General features: G+C 46.1%; 1 protein-coding gene across 1 annotated transcript in view; it reads right to left on the bottom strand.

Annotated features, from left to right (window-relative positions):
- The window catches only part of LOC135173789 (spindlin-Z), a 480,483-nt gene that overhangs the window by 400,644 nt on the left and 62,220 nt on the right, over positions 1-17,619 (bottom strand). The gene's annotated exons all lie outside the window — the stretch shown is intronic.

Below are 17,619 nucleotides of genomic sequence, written 5' to 3'. Positions count from 1 at the left end.
ATTTGCTTCTGAGACATAATCATGGGCGCAAAGAGTTCAAAGGGATGTGTTGTTTAACTTCACTGACAAATCACAAATGATTGAGGAAGAAATGCAGGACTCCAGCTTCAGTTTCATGAAAAAGAAATGGATTCTCCATGGTTAACTACATGGTTACCAAGTCTTAATTTGCTAAAGTAGGTTTGTGGTTATCTGATAGCAATCAAAGAGTGATGATCAATGGTGTCAAGACTGGCTGGAGAGCTGTAACCAGTGGAGTCCCTCTGGGATCAGTGCTGGGTCTGGTGCTGTTCAACATCTTCATCAATGACATTGATGAGGGCACAGAGTGTCTGCTCAGCAAGTTTGCTGATGCCACCAAACTGGGAGGCTTGGCTGATGCAGCTGAAGGTTGTGCAGCCATCCAGCGAGATCTGGATAGACTGGATAGCTGGGCACAGAGGAACTAGATGAGGTTCAACAAGAATACGTGCAGAGTACTGCACTTAGGAAGGAATAACAAACTGCATCAGTACAGGTTGGGAGGTGATCTGCTGGAGAGCAGCCATGTGGAGAGGGACCTGGGAGTCCTGGTGGATAACAAGTTGTCCATGGGACAGGAACATGCCCTTAGGGCCAATGGGATCCTGGGGTGCATTAAGAAGAGTGGGTCCAGCAGATCAAGGGAGGTTCTCCTCCCCATCTACTCTGCCCTGGCGATACTCCATCTTGAGTACTTGGTGGGGTTTGGGCAGCGCTGAGTGTTTTGAAATAAGAGAGCAAGTGGGGTAACATTAGGACACGGAGAAGGATGTGAGATAAGGAGTGCAGCTTCAGGAAAAACAACCTTGAAAAAGTTGGCAGAGAAGCTGCAAAGTTAGCTGTGCGAGGGGACTAAGGGGGGGAGGTCAGTCAGATTTGCTCCTAGGGAGTGTGGATAGCCCATACTCTGTTGTGCAACCTATCAGAATTATACACGTTGTATTAGCTCTCCATATAAGCATTGCTTTTAGCTGCAATAAAGGTTCGACTAATGTGGGAGAATTTTCTTGCTAACAGGACATGAGCTGGTAAGCAATAAGCAAACCCATGCTGCGAAGTGTCCTTGAGTCCATCTCAGAGTCAGGATACCAGGCCAGCTGCAGGGGACAGACTCTACAGGTTGCTATTATAATGTTGACCTATCTGTACCTCACACATAACCCTGGACCAATCTGCACTTTCCACGTGTACCAATCTCAAACTTAGTTATGCACGCCTCTTCCAAGTAGCATATAAGCCACTGTACTGCATCAATAAAGCGTACTGTACTACATGCAGCTAGCTGATACTGAGTCGACTCGTCAGTACCCCGATCCTGCCTCTGCTGGCTTCCTGCGGCCGCAGACTTACACATCATATTGATGTCTCAGCGTTATTCTGGTCCCTGCACGATCTAGATGACCCCGGCAGTACTGCCTTCAGTTTTGGACTCCCCAATTTAAGAGGGACAGGGATCTGCTGGAGAGGGTCCAGTGGAGGGCTACGAGGATGATTAGGGGACTGGAACGCTGCATTATGAGGAGAGGCTGAGGCACCTGGGGCTTTTTAGTCTGGAAAAGAGAAGACAGAGGGGATTTAATAAATGTTTATAAATATCCAGATGTAAGCTGCAGCACAGGATGGTCCAGCTCAACACAAGGGGGAACTTCTTTACTGTAAGGGTCACAGAGCACTGGAACAGGCCCTCCACAGAGGTTGTGGAGTCTCCTTCTCTGGAGACTTTCAAGGCCTGCCTGTACGTGTTCCTCTGTGACCTGAGATAGATGTATGGTCCTGCTCTGGCAGGGAGGTTGAACTTGATGACCTCTTTGGGTCCCTTCCAACCTCTAACATCTTTTGATCCTGTGATCATGTTAGTGCTACGTTTTTGTATGATGTAGTACTTACTGATGTGTACAGAACTATGCAGACAAGCAATGAGAAATAGAAGCTCTCAGCAAATAGTGATGACCAAATGGGAAAACAACACTTTTACAGTGAAAATAGAAGAACACAACTCCAGAATAAGTTCTCTGGACAAAGTGAGACTTATAGGAAATGTAATGCATATCCATAAGTCTCAAAAGGAGGATTTGATGATGGAAGGATAAAGTTAAAAACTTCTAGGCTGAATAAGCTTATAATGAAGTCATCTGAAACCAGGATAACAAGAATGGGAGGCTCTTAAGACTAAAGGACAGGAGGACCTTGAAGGTTAAAATAACCAGAAAGAAGACCCAGTAATTAAGAGCAGTATCTAAAGGCAATAAGATTCTGCCAACTTCTACAGATAATGCCTTATTATGGCTTCTTGGAAGGGACCACAAGGATCATCTAGTTCCACCCCCCCCCTGCCATGGACATGGACACCCTACCCTAGAGCAGGCTGCCCACAGCCTCATCCAGCCTGGCCTTAAACACCTCCAGGGATGGTGCCTCAACCGCCTCCCTGGGCAACCCATTCCAGCCTCTCACCACTCTCATGCTGAACAACTTCCTCTTCATGTCCAGCCTGAACCTACCCATCTCCAGCTTCACTCCATTCCCCCTGGCCCTGTCACTCCCTGATATCCTAAAAAGTCCCTCCTCAGCTTTTTTGTAGGCCTCCTTCATATACTGAAAGGCCACAATAAGGTCACCTCAGAGCCTCCTCTTCTCCAGACTGAACAGCCCCAACTCTTTCAGTCTGCCCTCATAGGAGAGGTGCTCCAAACCTCTGAACATCCTTGTGGCCCTTCTCTGGACACGCTCAAGCACATCCACATCCTTCTTGTAATGGGGGCTCCAGAACTGGATGCAATACTCCAAGTGGGGTCTCACCAGAGTGGAGTAGAGGGGCAGAATCTCCTCCCTTGACCTGCTGGCCACACTTCTCCTGATGCAGCCCAGGATCTGGTTTGCCCTCCAGGCTGCAAGTGCACACTGCTGGCTCGTGTTGAGCTTCTTGTCTACCAGCACCCCCAACTCCCTCTCCTCAGGGCTGCTCTCCAGCCAGTTGCTGCCCAGCCTGTATTTGTGCTTGGGATTGCCTTGACCCAAATGCAGGACCTTGCACTTGGTCTTGTTGAAACTCATGAGGTTGGCTGGTACCCACCTCTTCAGCCTGTCCAGGTCCCTCTCTGGATGGCATCCTCCAGCATGTTTGCTGCACCACACAGATTGGTGTCGTCAGCAACATCTCTAAGAGGAGAATTTTTATGTAAATGTAGAGCCACCTTAATATAACGAATTAGGCAATTGATGAAGCATGTGTACAAAGATTGATGTGATGTAAAATCATATAACCAATCACATATAATTTCTTTGTTATTTGTATTGTATATAGATTGCTGGTGATTTGAGATAACTGTGCTGGATTTGCAATTTATCACCTAGCACCTGTTTCTGTGGAACTGAAATAAAACAAATATCTCACAGGATCATGGGATCACAGGATGTTAGGGGTTGGAAGGGACCCAAAGAGATCATCAAGTCCAACGCCCCTGCCAGAGCAGGACAATACTATCTAACACAGATCACAGTTCACATCCAGACAGGTCTTGAAAGTCTCCAAAGAAGGAGACCCCACAGCCTCTCTGGGGAGCCTGTTCCAGTGCTCTGTGACCCTCACAGTAAAGAAGTTCCCCCTTGTGTTGAGGTGGAACCTCCTGTGCTGCAGCTTACACCATTGCTCCTTGCCCTATCACAGGGAGTGAGTGAGAAGAGCCTGTCATCCCACTCCTGGCCAGCCCTCAGATATTTATCAAATCTCCTCTATGTCTTCTCCAGACTAAAAAGTCCCAAGTCTCTCAGCCTCTCCTCATAAGCCATGCCCTCCAGTCCCCTCATCATCCTCGTAGCCCTCTGCTGGACTCTCTCCAGCAGATCCCTGTCCCTCCTAAACTGGGGAGCTCAAAACTGAACACAGTATTCAAGATGAGGTTGCACCAGGGCAGAGTAGAGGGGGAGGAGAACCTCCCTTGAGCTGTTGGACACACTCTTCCTAATACACCCCAGGATCCCATTGGCCTTCTTGGCCACAAGGGCACATTGCTGTACCATGGTTAACTTGTTATCCACCAGGACCCCCATTTCCCTCTCCAGAGGACTGCTTTCCAGCAGATCACTTCCCAGCCTGTACTGGTGGAGTTTATTATTCCTCCCCAGATGCAGGACTCTACACTTATCCTTGTTGAACTTCATCTGGTTCCTCTGTGCCCAACTCTGTGTGTCAATTAGCTTTGTATACCAGATAAAGGACCCTTTCATGGGGGGACTACAGATAAGCAGAGCACACACAAGAGACACGTCTGCCTTTCATGGCATGTTGGATGTATGTGCTGGTTTGAGGCTAATTGGAATATTTTAATGAGATAAATTAGATTATAGGCTGTGAAAAGTAAACAATGGTGATGTCTACTTCACTCATAGGCTTGCTGAGATGTGTAAGAACAAGGACACAAACATAGATAAGGCAGTGTCTATCTGTTGGAGTTGATGTCTGTGTTTTCTCCCTGGGATTCTACTGTTCTGCTTGGATCTGTGTAACCCAACTAATCATTCTGCTTCTAATCCCCCTTGCCAATCCTCCCAACTCACCTTGTATGTAAGGCAGACTCTGGGACAAGGTAGAGGGGTGGAAAGAAGGTGGAAGGGTGGTTAGGAGCCCCTCCTAAGGACTCTGATTTCTGTATTACTTTTAACTTGTATATTTCTGCATATAGCTGTATATATTTATAATGTATTGTGGATACCTGCTTGCATATTTTGCTAAGCTGTGAATATAAAGCTTCATTCCTTAACTTCCAGCTGACTGAGTCTAGTCTGGGTGATTTCATAAGGGGGGGGGGGGCAGGTAATTCCCAAACCATCACAGTGTATGTGACAAGAGGTCAGGGACTGCCCTGTGCCTGTCACAGTCACTTCCAGCTTGCTCAGCAATGGATCTGCTGCAGGCCAAAGACAAACCAATCAAAGCTGATGGCACCCCTGTGTAAGCATTTTTTAAATGGAGAAGACACTAAAAGGAGAGAGGAGAAGGGAACATAATGAAAAAGCAAAACTGTGGAAGCTGCATTGCCATGTATGAGAAGTGGCCCAAAGAGCATTGTGTCTCATTGTTGTGTTACATTTTTAAGACTAGTGTCTTAATTGTAAATTGTAATTAAAAGCTGTCCAGAGAATTCAAGAGAGAGTTCAGAGGGATGGACTCTCAAGAGGCTAAACAAAATATAAGAGATATGTTTATCCCATTACATTAGTCTAAAAATCCTATATACTTTGAAGCACAGCTTGTTCTGGGCTCTCTTGCTTGCTTCTTTCCCCCCCTGTTCCTCCGTCTAGCCTTGCTTGCCTCTCTTCACTGACTGTTTTTGTTATTGGTAAGGATACTGTCTGGGAGAGGCAGAGATAAAATTGTGAGCTGGCAACACACCCTGGGCTTTGTCCAGAGAAGTAGCTTGGCTATTGTCTAGTTGTATATGTATATATGCATTTGTATATGTTTATTACCTTCTATATTTAGCCTACTTTTGTAAATAATAATTTCATTTTACTTCCAAGTTCTCAGTAGTGTGGTGACTTACTCTTTGGGAGTAAATCCCAAATTCTGTAGAGGTGCAAACCCACCACATAATTCAATTGATGTTCCAAATGTGGGGCTTGATTTAGTTTTTGATCGATTGATAAGCAGAATTAAGAAGTTAAGATTAAATTATTCTGGTTTTTTTAGCATTTGATTTATTTGACTGTGACTTTGATGCTTTGTAAGTGATTTGTTTCGTGTATCACCACCTCTGTTGGTTTATTGGCTGAGAGGTTTGCCCCGGGTTGCTTTGGGACCTACTGTTTAGGTTTTGTTGGTTATGGAAATTCTACAGCTGAATTCCCATATGAATTTGGAGAATATGCTTTTCACATGACTGATAGCTTGTTCAGAGAAAGGAGTTTTCCATTAATTCATGCTTAAATATTCTTACAATACTAAGTATAGTGGGTTTATTAATTGCTTTCTGGCAAGAGAAATTTGCGGTCGCTTTAAAAGTGTATTCCACTTTTCCTCATAGAAGGAGAAGGCGAAGATCTGGATCTGAGTCAAGCTGCTGAAGTAGAGGGGGGGAATGCCTTCTATTGTTGGTGAGTTTGCTGACCAAATGAGGCAACTAGATCATCACAGAATAACAGAATATTAGAGGTTGGAATGGAAATCCAGAGATCGAGTCCCCCTGACAAAGCACAATCACCTAGGGTAGTCCACACAGGAACGCATCCAGGTGGGTTATGAAAGTCTCCAGAGAAGGAGACTCCACAACCTCTCTGGGCAGCCTGTTCCAGTGCTCCATCACCCTCACTGTAAAGAAGTTTCTCCTCATGTTTGAGGTGAAATCTTCAAAGTTCCAGTTTGTAGCTGTTGCACCTTGTCTTATTGCTGTAGACCACTGTGCTAGTTTGAAGCTAGATAGAATGTTTTGGTGAGAAGAACTAGATTACAGGCTGTGAAAGGGAAACAATGGTAATGTCTGCTTCACTCATAGGCTTGCTTAGATGTATAAGAACAAGAGTATAAACATAGATAAGGTAGTTGCTCTCTGTCCGGGCTTTGAGCTGCATTTTTCTCTCTAACCTAACCTGATTAATCCACCTGCTTCCTAACCCCCCTGGCCAACCATCCATTCTTCCTTGGGGCACAAGACAACGTCTGGGGTAAGGTAAAGGGGTGGGAGAAGGTGGATGGGCAGTTGGGAGACCCTCCTGGGGACTCAGGTTTCTGGGAGGGGTGTTCTGTTTCTGCATTACCTTTTACCTTGTATATTTCTGTATATAACTGAATATATATTGTAAATATGTGCTTGTATATTGTCTTAAGCTGTAAATATAAGCTTTGTTCAATTTCCAGAGCCAGCTGAGTCTAGTCTGGGTGATTTCCAAAGTGTGGGGGGTAGGTAACACCCAAACCATCACAACCACAAAAACGAAATTAGTCCCACCCACTCCTCAGATATTTATACACACTGATGAGATCCCCTCTCAGTCTTCTCATTTCAAGACTAAACAACCCCAGGTTTCTCAGTCTGTCTCCATAGGGGATATGCTCAAGTCCCCCAGTCATCCTCATGGCTCTCTGCTGGACTCTCTCTAGCAGGTCCCTGTCTCTCTTGAACTGGGGAGCCCAAAATTGGACACAGTATTCCAAGTGAGGTCTCACGAGGGCAGAGTAGAGGGGGAGAAGAACCTTCCTAGACCTGCTGGACACCCTTATCTTGATGCATCCCAGGATGCTATTGGTGACAAGGGCACATTGCTGTTCCATGCAGAACTTGCTGTCCACCAGGATTCCAACGTCTTTCTCCATGGAGATGCTTTCCAGCAGGGCAGCCCCAAGCCTGTACTAGTGCCTGTTATTATTCCTCCCCAGATGGAGGACCCTGCACTTGTCCTTAGTGAACTTCATGTGTTTAACCTTCATCCAGCACTCCAGCCTGTCCAGATCACGTTGGATGGCTACACACCCTGACAGGGTGTCAGCCACCCTGACCCCACCCCCCAGTTTTGTATCATCAGCAAACTTGCTGAGGGTACACTCAATCCACTCATCCAGGTCACTGATAAAGATACTGAACAATACTGGACTCAGTACTGTGCTACTTTGAAGCACGGTAGAATGTTTTGGTGAGAAGAACTAGATGATAGGCTGAAAAAGGAAAACGATGGTGATGTCTCCTTCTCTCAGAGTCTTGCTGAAGAAACGAAAACATTAGATAACACTCTTGCCATTTTTGTCTCACTCTGCCTTGGGCTTCTGACTGAGCTACATCTCTCTAACACACCCTCAACTCACCTTTGCTTCTTAACGTCTTGGCCGAACCTCTATTCTTCCTTGGGACTGGAATAAGGTTGAGAGGGGTATGGGGAAGGTGCAGGGGTGGTTGAGAGCCCCTCCTGGGAACTCAGGTTTCTGGGAGGGGAGTTGTGTTTCTGTATTACTTTTACCTTGTATATTTCTGTATATAACTGGATATACTGTAAGTATCTGCTTGTATATTGTGCTAGCTGTAAATAAATAGCTTCATTTATATTCCCAGAGCCGACTTAGCCTAGTCTGGGTAATTTCTAAAGTGGGGGGGGGCTGGGAACACCCAAACCATCACATATTTTTATTTGGCTCCCCCAACATGGGGCAAATTCATTTTGAGTGACTGTTAATTAACTCTGGGAATCAGAATGAAGCTAATAAAGCAGCTATTTTACTTGGTGGGAGCTACTGTGTGGCCTATTTTCTGTTTTCTTGCATACAATTGGATCATAGCCCAAATTCTTTCTTTCTTTCTTAATGTAGCTTATAAGAAGGTTAAAGCTAAACTCACAACCATTTTCTGGTCCTGGGGTGATTTCATTCTTGGGTATGCTGGTTTTAATGTCACTGAAAATTTTACTAGTAATATTACAGGGGTATTTACCAATAATATTACATCCAATCGAAATACTGCTTTAACTGCGGCATTGATGAGAGTTATCTTACCCCGAACTGAGATGCCAGACCCTTGTTCAGAATTTTATTCACGTCAAACTGTGGCATTTTTGGTGGGTGTGATTTTAGATCTTCTAATCTAGGCATTCATATTAATTCTGGCATTATGTGAGAAAAATTCGAGTGCAATGCCTGTAAGAACTAGGAAGGTCTCTGTGTCCAAAATGAAAGTGAGAGTGTCACAAAAACAAACCGATTCAAACCAAAACAAAGATAATTCAGGGAGAGCTACCACTACACCTCCCTCTCCAGATTCTGAGAAAGCTGCCAATATTCCTATCGGGAATGATAACACAGCAGGATTGGCAGGCGTCTCAGGAGTACAGGCAAATAATCAAAGCCAGAATGTTCCCTCACCTAATAACACTAGTAACACTAACTCAGCCAGTTCGAATCCCCAGCCAGCAGACAACCAGAACCCTGTTAGCTCTAAGGCAGATCTGAACTCACAGGCTTCAGGCCAGACCCTAAATGATTCAAACCTCCAGTAGACAGGTCAAAGTCTGTCGCTGCGCAGAACGCCTTTTTGGCACCTCCTAAAGAGAAAGCAAAGACTCAACATTTGACAAAGTGTGATTCAAAAGAGGATGAAAGAGAGGGGACCTCTGGTGAGTAAGAGGAGGCATTTAGTCTTCGGGACCTGGCAAACATACTCAGATCCCAGTACTCTGATGAGAGGAGTGCTGTGAGGTTGGCTACCAAGAAGGAGGATGGTTCCAATGAGTTTAAGATTGCTGTTAGGAAAGTTCTGTTTCTAGGCCAGGGACAATCAGATCAACAAGAGGAAGAGGAGAAGGATGACATCCAGGGTTCCGATGATCTCCTCAGAGAGGTCAGGTACATTGGAAAGGAATACTCGAGGGAATCAGGTGAACCAATCCTAAGCTGGCTAGTGAGATGCTGTAGCATTGGTGCCAATGCCCTGCAGGTAGGAGACAAGTCTGCCAAGCAGCAAGGACCACTCACCAAGGAGAGTGGAGTGGACAAATACCTAGCAAGTCCTCTTGGAAAGGTTAGCTTGTGGACACGCCTTCTGTTGGATGTGGCTATGAGATATCCTTCCCGAAATGATCTGCCATGAGCTGCCAAGAAGTGGAACACCATTGAGCAGGGAATTAAGCTTCTGAAGGAGATTGCTGTGAAGGAAGTGCTTTATGGAGATCATGGAACACATGAGCCTGATGACATTCCTAATGGAACAGGTCTCATGAAGAAGCTTATTAAGCTTGCTCCATCATCCTATGGTAACATCTGGGCTAGCAGGTTTCTATCAAGGAGTGATAATGAAAGGTCTCTCACCGTTGGTGAATTGACTGACCAGCTGAGGCAGATAGAGGACAGCTTGTCACATTTTGCCGTAATCTGTGCCAAGAAAACTCTGGGTAGAGAGAAGAAGGCATTGAGAATGGCATTAAGAACAGCATGAAAGAACTGAAGGAGGATCTTAAAAACATTGCCAATCTGGTAAAGGATACCATCCCTGCATCACCAGAATGGGTGCATGTTTCTGCCGTCAGGAACAGAAGTCCACCTCCTGCAAGGCAATTACAGCACAGGAGGAGATAAACTCCACCTAGACATCAGCAATCACGTGCGACTCTGTGGGTAATTCTGCGTGACAAATTCGGTGAGAACATGAACAAGTGGGATGGTCAACCTACTTCAGATCTTTCAAAGAGAGTCAGGGAACAACAGAGTGTCAGAAACAGGGGCAGAAATGCCAGAAAAGTAGCTGTCACTTCTTCAGCTCGCCAGAGCAACTGCAATTATTCCAACAATTGCAATTTCTCACACAACGCCACCAATCATTGTGTACACCCTGCATGCCATATTCATCATTAGGGGTGCCCTGCCTCCAGCCAGCAGGAGGAAAGGGATAGTGGAGAGAATCCAATCTACTGGAATATATGCATTAGGTGGCCTGGCAGTTCAAAAGTTCAGAAATACAGGGCTTTACTTGACACAGGTGCTCAGTATACTTTATTGCCATCAAATTGGAAAGGGACAGAGTCCATATCTATTTTGGGAATCACTGGTGGATCTCAAGAGTTAACTAAGTTGCAGGCTGAGATCATTTTCAGTGGTAAAGAGTGAAAGAAACATATTATTGTAACTGGTCCTGATGCGCCTTGCATTCTGGGAATTGACTTTTTGAGACAAGGTTGCTTCAAAGATCCTAAGGGTCACAAATGGGCTTTTGGAATAGTATCTGTAGAGATTGAGGATGGCAAACTGAAATTGTCCATTAGACCTGAACCTTCAGATGAATCTGCAGTTGTGAGACATCTTGACATAGAGGATCAGGAAGTGCCAATTGCTACTCAAACTGTTCACCACAGGCAGTACAGAACTAACCGTGACTCTTTGTTGCCCATTCATCAGCTGATTCGTGAACTGGGGAGTTAGGCTGTCATTGAGAAAGCTCATTCACCTTTCAACAGTCCCATCTGACCGGAGAGCAAACCTAACGGAGACTGGAGTCTTACAGTTGAACTTCGTGCCCTCAACGAGGTGACGCCACCCATGAGCGCAGCTGTGCCGGACATGCTGGAACGCCAGTACGAGCTGGAATCGAAGGAGGCTAAATGGTATGCTACCATAGACATTCTAATGCTTTCTTCTCTATTCCCATAGCAAAGGAGTGCAGGCCTCAGTTTGCATTCACCTGGAGAGGAATCCAGTACCAGTTCAACCGTTTCCCTCAGGGGTGGAAACACAGCTCAACGATCTGTCACTCAGTCATCCACAATGCACTGGAGAAAGGTAAAGCTCCGGAGCACAAACAGTTGATCGACGACATCATTCTGTGGGGCCAAAGTGCTGAGGAAATCTTCGAGAAAGGTAACAAAATCATTGACATTGTATTGCAAGCAGGTTTTGCCATTAAGAGAGACAAGGTCAAAGGACCTGCCAGAGAAATTCAGTTTCTGGGAGTGCGGTGGCAGGATGGTTGCCATCACATTCCTCAGGATGTGATCAACAAAGTTTCCACCATGGCAATTCCTACTAATAAGAATGACACTCTATCTGTCTTAGGTGCAGTGGGATTTTGGAGACTACACATTCCTTGTTTCAGTCAAATTGTCAAACCTACAACAACTCATGGATGGTGGCCAGTGCTCTATGGGGTTGGCTAAAAGACTGGAGAAAGCATGGTTGGCAGAGGAAAGAAAAGCCTATTTGGTGTACTGATCTATGGCAGGACATAGATGCACGACTGTAGAGAATTCCAGTCAAGGTGTGTGTGCTAGTTTGAAGCAGGGTAGAATGTTTTGGTAAGAAAAAGTAGATAATTGGCTGTGAAAGGAAAACATTGGTTATGTCTACTCCCCTCACAGTCTCGCTGAGAGCTACGGGAACAAGAAAGTAAACATTAGAAAACATTCGCCATTTTGTCTTATCTCTGCTTCTGCCTTCAGACTGGACTGCATCTCCTTAACCTCGCTGCCACTAACCTTGCTCCTTAACCTCTTGGCTGCACCTCTTTTCTTTCCTGAGAACTGGGGTAAGGTTGAGAGGGGCAGGGGGAAAGTGCAGGGGTGGTTGAGAGCCCCTCCTGGAGACTCAGGTTTCTGGGAGGGGAGTTGTGTTTCCGCATTACTTTAAACTTGTATATTTCTGTATATAACTGTATATACTGTAAATATCTGCTTGTACATTGTGCTAGCTGTAAATAGCTAGCTTCATTTATATTCCCAGAGCCCGTCTGAGTTAGCTGGGTGTTTCTAAAAAGTGGGGGGGGCGGGATAGAAGCCAAACCACCACAGTGCGGCACGTAGACGCACATATGCCCAAGAGCAGAGCCACTGAGGAACACCAACACAACCAGCAGGCAGACCAAGCTGCTAAGATTTCTCAAGTTGATGCAAACTCTGATCTTGACCTTGATTGGAAACACCGAGGTGAACTGTTCCTAGCTCGGTGGGCACATGATTCATATGGACATCCAGGCAGAGATGCAACATACCGATGGGCTCGCGATAGGTCGATTGACTTGTCCATGGATGCTATCACCCATGTCATCCATGACTGTGACATTTGTGCTGCTATTAAGCAGGCTAAGCAAATCAAGCCATTATGGTATGGTGAGAGATGGTCAAAGCACAAGTATGGTGAAGCCTGGCAGATTGACTACATCACTTTGCCTCGATCTCGTTCTGGCAAGCAGTATGTGCTAACGATGGTAGAGGCCAGCACCAGATGGCTGGAAACCTATCCAGTTCCACATGCTACTTGCACGTAACACCATTCTTGGCTTGGAGAGACAAGTCATGTGGAGACATGGAACTCCACAGGGAATCGAGTCAGACAATGGCACTCATTTCAAGAACAGTCTTGTGAAAAACTGGGCCAAAGAGCACGGTATTGAATGGATCTACCACATACCCTACTATGCACCAGCTTCAGGGAAGATTGAGCGCTACAACGGTTTGCTGAAAAAGACCCTAAAAGCCATGGAAGGTGGAACTCTGAAAAACTGGGAGAAGCATTTAGCACAAGCTACCTGGTTGGCAAATAGCAGCGGTTCAGTAAACAGAGCAGGACCTGCACAATCAGACTTGGTCCAAACAGTAGACGGTGATAAAGTTCCTGTTGTACGTGAAAAGTAGCTGTTAGGGAAAACTGTTTGGGTATTTTCTCCTTCGGGCAAAGGGAAACCTGTCCGAGGGGTGGTGTCTGCTGAAGGTCCTGGTCATACCTACTGGGCAATGCAGGAGAATGGTGAAATCCACTGTTTTCCACAGAGAAATCTAACCTTAGCTGAGAGGGTCTATATTCAGAGTGTATAATATAGGCTGTTAGGTGTTTTCTGTTCTAGGTACCATCGGTGTCCAACACTGAAAGAATCTATGAGAGAATCTACAATATGTGAGCACGAACCCAACGTCACCTGGGAGTCCCTGTTCTCATCTCATCTGTAAGGAGACAAACTGTTCTGAGCTTTTGAATCACCTACATCTGAGATAGCCGGAATGAAGTGTGAACTGAACTTGTAATATTCATTAGTGGAAATATTGTGTTAGATTAGATCAGATAATTCTCAGTGATACTGTGAGTGAAGTAGACAGGGGTGGATTGTGCTAGTTTTCAGCTAGCTAGGATGTTTTGGGGAGAAGAACTAGATCACAGGCTGTGAAAGGAAAACAGTGGTGATGTCTACTTCCCTCAGAGTCTTGCTGAAGAAGAATCGAAAACATTAGATAACACTCTTGCCATTTTGTCACACTCTGCTTTGGGCTCTGACTGAGCAACATCTCTCTAACACACCTTCCGCTCACCTTTGCTTTTTAACCTCTTGGCCGAACCTCTATTCTTCCTTAGGATTGGGGTAAGGTTGAGAGGGGTAGGGGGAAGGTGAGGGGGTGGTTGATAGCCCCTCCTGGGGACTCAGGTTTCTGCGAGGGGAGTTGTGTTTCTGTATTACCTTTTACCTTGTATATTTCTGTATATAATTGTATATACTGTAAATATCTGCTTGCATATTGTGCTAGCTGTAAATAAATAGCTTCATTTATATTCCCAGAGCCGTCTGCATCTAGTCTGGGTGATTTCTAAAGTGTGGGGGGGCAGGGAACACCCAAACCATCACATACAGAAGTTCACACCTCTAGGGCGACCAGCCCTCAGGGGAAAGGGAGGAACAGCTGTGTGTCCATGTGAGGGACCAGGGTGAGTGGGAAGCAGCAAACAGTGGTTGGTATCTTCCCAGGCAGAGAGAAGATTGTGGTCACAATGAGGCAAAGAGGCACAGAGCAAAAGAGTGTGGAAACTCAGACCATGCTCTTGCACAAACATGCAGCTGTGCAGGTTTCTGGCTACAGCAAGTGCCTGAGTCTGGCGCTTGAACTAGGAGGAGTCAAAGACACCACTTGTGTATGGTGTGATCAAATAAACCTTCTCAGGCAGGTGGTTGAACGGAGAGAGGAGGTAGAGAGATTCAGAACAATCAGGGAATGTGAAAGCGAGACAGATTGGTGGAACCACACTCTGGGGCCTGGCAGCAGGAAGAGGCTCTACAAGCAGAGGAGGACACCCTTCTCCTCCTATCACCAGACAAAAGGAGGAGACATAAGGGACAAGGGGGAATGGAAAAAGGTCCCTCCTCAGAGAGGTAAGCAAGAGCCTCCTCAGCCCCCCTCACCTACCCAGTTGACATTGTATGGGGCTTTGGGAGTTGACAGCCAGGAGGATGAAGATGGAGATAAAGGCAAGTACAGTGCTCTACAAGGGAATGAGGATGATGGCTCTTACAGCTAAGAGGTGTCACCAAAGTCTAGGCCAAGAGGCCCCTGCATTACAAACTATGATATTAAAAAGAAAAAAAGGGTAATAGTACTCGGTGATTCCCTTCTGAAGGGAACAGGGCCCTGTATGTTGTCCAGACCCATCCCACAGGGAGGTCTATTATCTCCCTGGGGTCCGGGTATGGGATATTGCAAGGAGGCTGCCCAAGAAAATTCGTCCCTCTGAATACTACCCACTGCTTATTGTCCAGGCTGGTAATGATGAAATTGACATAAAGGGTACCAGGGTAATTAAAAGGGAATTCCAAGCTTTGGGCCAACTGATTGAAGGGGTAGGAGCACAGGTGGTGTTCTGCTCTGCTCCAACTGTGTCAGGGATGGATGCTGAAAGGCACAGGAGCACACCATAAGTGGCTCAAGGGTTGGTGCCTGAAGTGAAAGTTTGAGCTCTTTGACCATGGGGCAACCTTTAGTGCTCCTGGTCTGCTAAACTCAGACAGAATCCAACTATCAAAAAAGATCAAAAGAATTCTAGTCCACAAGTTGGCAGCCCTCACTGAGAGGACTTTAGGTTTTAAGGGGGTAGGGGATGGAACCAGGCTCTCCACAAAGGAAGCTGAGGGTGGTAAGCCAGGGTCAGGGGTGAAACCGGCAGCCCATCTGAAGTGCATGCACACTAATGCACACAGTATGAGCAACAAGCAGGATGAGCTGGAAGCCTTGGTGCGATATGAAGGCTACGATGTGGTTGCCATCACAGAAACATGGTGGGATGCATCACACGACTGGAACACAACAATGAACAGATACAGGCTTTTCAGAAAAGACAGAAGAGGGAGAAGGGTTGGAGGGGTGGCCTTGTATGTTAGGGATGCCCTTGATGCCATGGAGCTTATAACTTATGATGAGCAGTGTGGAAGAATTTCTCACCAGTCGAGGACATGAAGTCATAAACATGGGTAACTGGCGCTGAGAACGTCCTTGGTTCCCAGCGAGGCTAGGAAATCGAGATGTAAACAACTGAGCACCCCACACACAGCTGCAGTGGGCAGAGACTAGATAACTAAGGGGGCTGGAGTGGGTGGTCTGGAAGGCTGACCCTTAGAATGTTGTGATAAGTTAACCTATGCACACCTTACATGTAACTCTGGACCCTCTGACTGTAACCAATCTTAAGCTGAGCACGCCTCTTGCTAGAATGCATATAAGTCACTGTATCACGGAAATAAAGTGGATTTGACCATCTAACCATATTGGTGAACAAAGAGTCATCTTCCCATAGCGCTCCACCGAACGTGATTCCCAACAGAGCAGGTTGAAGGCCTATCTGTAATAAACAGAGGGCAGACTAATAAGACTGGTACACTGGTTGGAGTCTGTAATAGGCCACTCAACCAGGAAGACAAGGTGGATGTGTTACTCTATAAAAACTCCAAGATGTTTAAAGATCGCCAGACCTTGTTCTTGTAGGTGACCTTAACCTGCCAGATAGAATGATAGAATCAACTAGGTTGGAAGAGACCTCCAAGATCATCCAGTCCAACCTAGCACCCAGCCCTATCAAGTCAACTGGACCATGGCACTAAGTGCCTCATCCAGTCTTTTCTTGAACACCTACAGGGACAGTGACTCCACCACCTCCCATTCCAATGGCAAATCACTCTCACTGTCAAGAACTTCCTCCTAACATCCTGTGATAGTTTGAAGCAGGCTAGAACGTTTTGGTGAGAAGAACTAGATTATAGCCTGTGGAAAGAAAAACAATGGTGATGTCTACCTCACTCACAGACTTATTGAGATGTATAGGAACAAGAAATAAAAACAATAGATAACACAAACGGCATCACTCTCACTTGGACTGCTGGCTGAGCTGCATCTCTGTAACCTCACCCTCCATTTTGAACTAACACACTTTGCTTCGTAACCCTATGACCGAACCCCAATTCTTCCTTGGGACTGGGGTAACGTTGAGAGGGGTAGGGGGAAGGTGGAGGGGTGGTTGAGAGCCCATCCTAGGGACTCAGGTTTCTGGGAGGGGTGTTTCTGTATTACCTTTTACCTTGCATATTTCAGTATATAACTGTATATACTGTAAATATCTGCTTGTATATTGTGCTAGCTGTAAATATAAGCATCATTCATATTTCCAGAGCTGGCTGAGTCTAGTCTGGGTGATTTTCTAAAGTGTTGGAGAGGGGGGCAACTAACACCCAAACCATCACAGAGAGTCAGGGAACTGCAGAGTGGCAGAAACAGAGACAACAACACAAAAAAATTAACTGTCACTTCTTCAGCTGCGGAGTCTAGTCTGGGTGATTTCAAAAGTGTTGGAGGGTAGGGAACACCCAAACCATTACACATCCATCCTATACCTCCCCCAGGACAACTTGAGACTCTGTCCACTTCCTTCTGTTGCTGGTTGTCTGGGAGAAGAGACCAATCCCCACCTGTCTACAACCTCCCTTCAGGTAGTTGTAGACAACAATGAGGTCACTCCTGAGCCTCTTCTTCTCCAGGCTAAACAACCCCAGCTCCCTCAGCCTCTCCTCATAGGGTTTCTGTTCCAGGCCTTTCACCAGCTTCGTCACCCTTCTCTGGACACGTTCCAGCACCTCAACATCTCTCTTGAATTGAGGGGCCCAGAACTGGACATAGTACTCAAGGTGTGGCCTGACCAGTGTTGAGTACAGGGGAAGAATAACCTCACTTGTCCTACTAGCCACACTATTCCTGATACAGGCCAGGATGCCATTGGCTCTCTTGGCCACCTGGGCACACTGCTGGCTCATCTTCAGCTTACTATCTATCAGTACCCCCAGGTCCGTTTCCTCCTGGCTGCTCTTCAGCCACACAGTCCCCAGCCTCTAG

The sequence above is a fragment of the Pogoniulus pusillus genome, assembly GCF_015220805.1.
Source record: "Pogoniulus pusillus isolate bPogPus1 chromosome W unlocalized genomic scaffold, bPogPus1.pri SUPER_W_unloc_1, whole genome shotgun sequence".
Taxonomy (NCBI): Eukaryota; Metazoa; Chordata; class Aves; order Piciformes; family Lybiidae; genus Pogoniulus; species Pogoniulus pusillus.
This window is presented reverse-complemented; position numbering and strand designations above follow the sequence as displayed.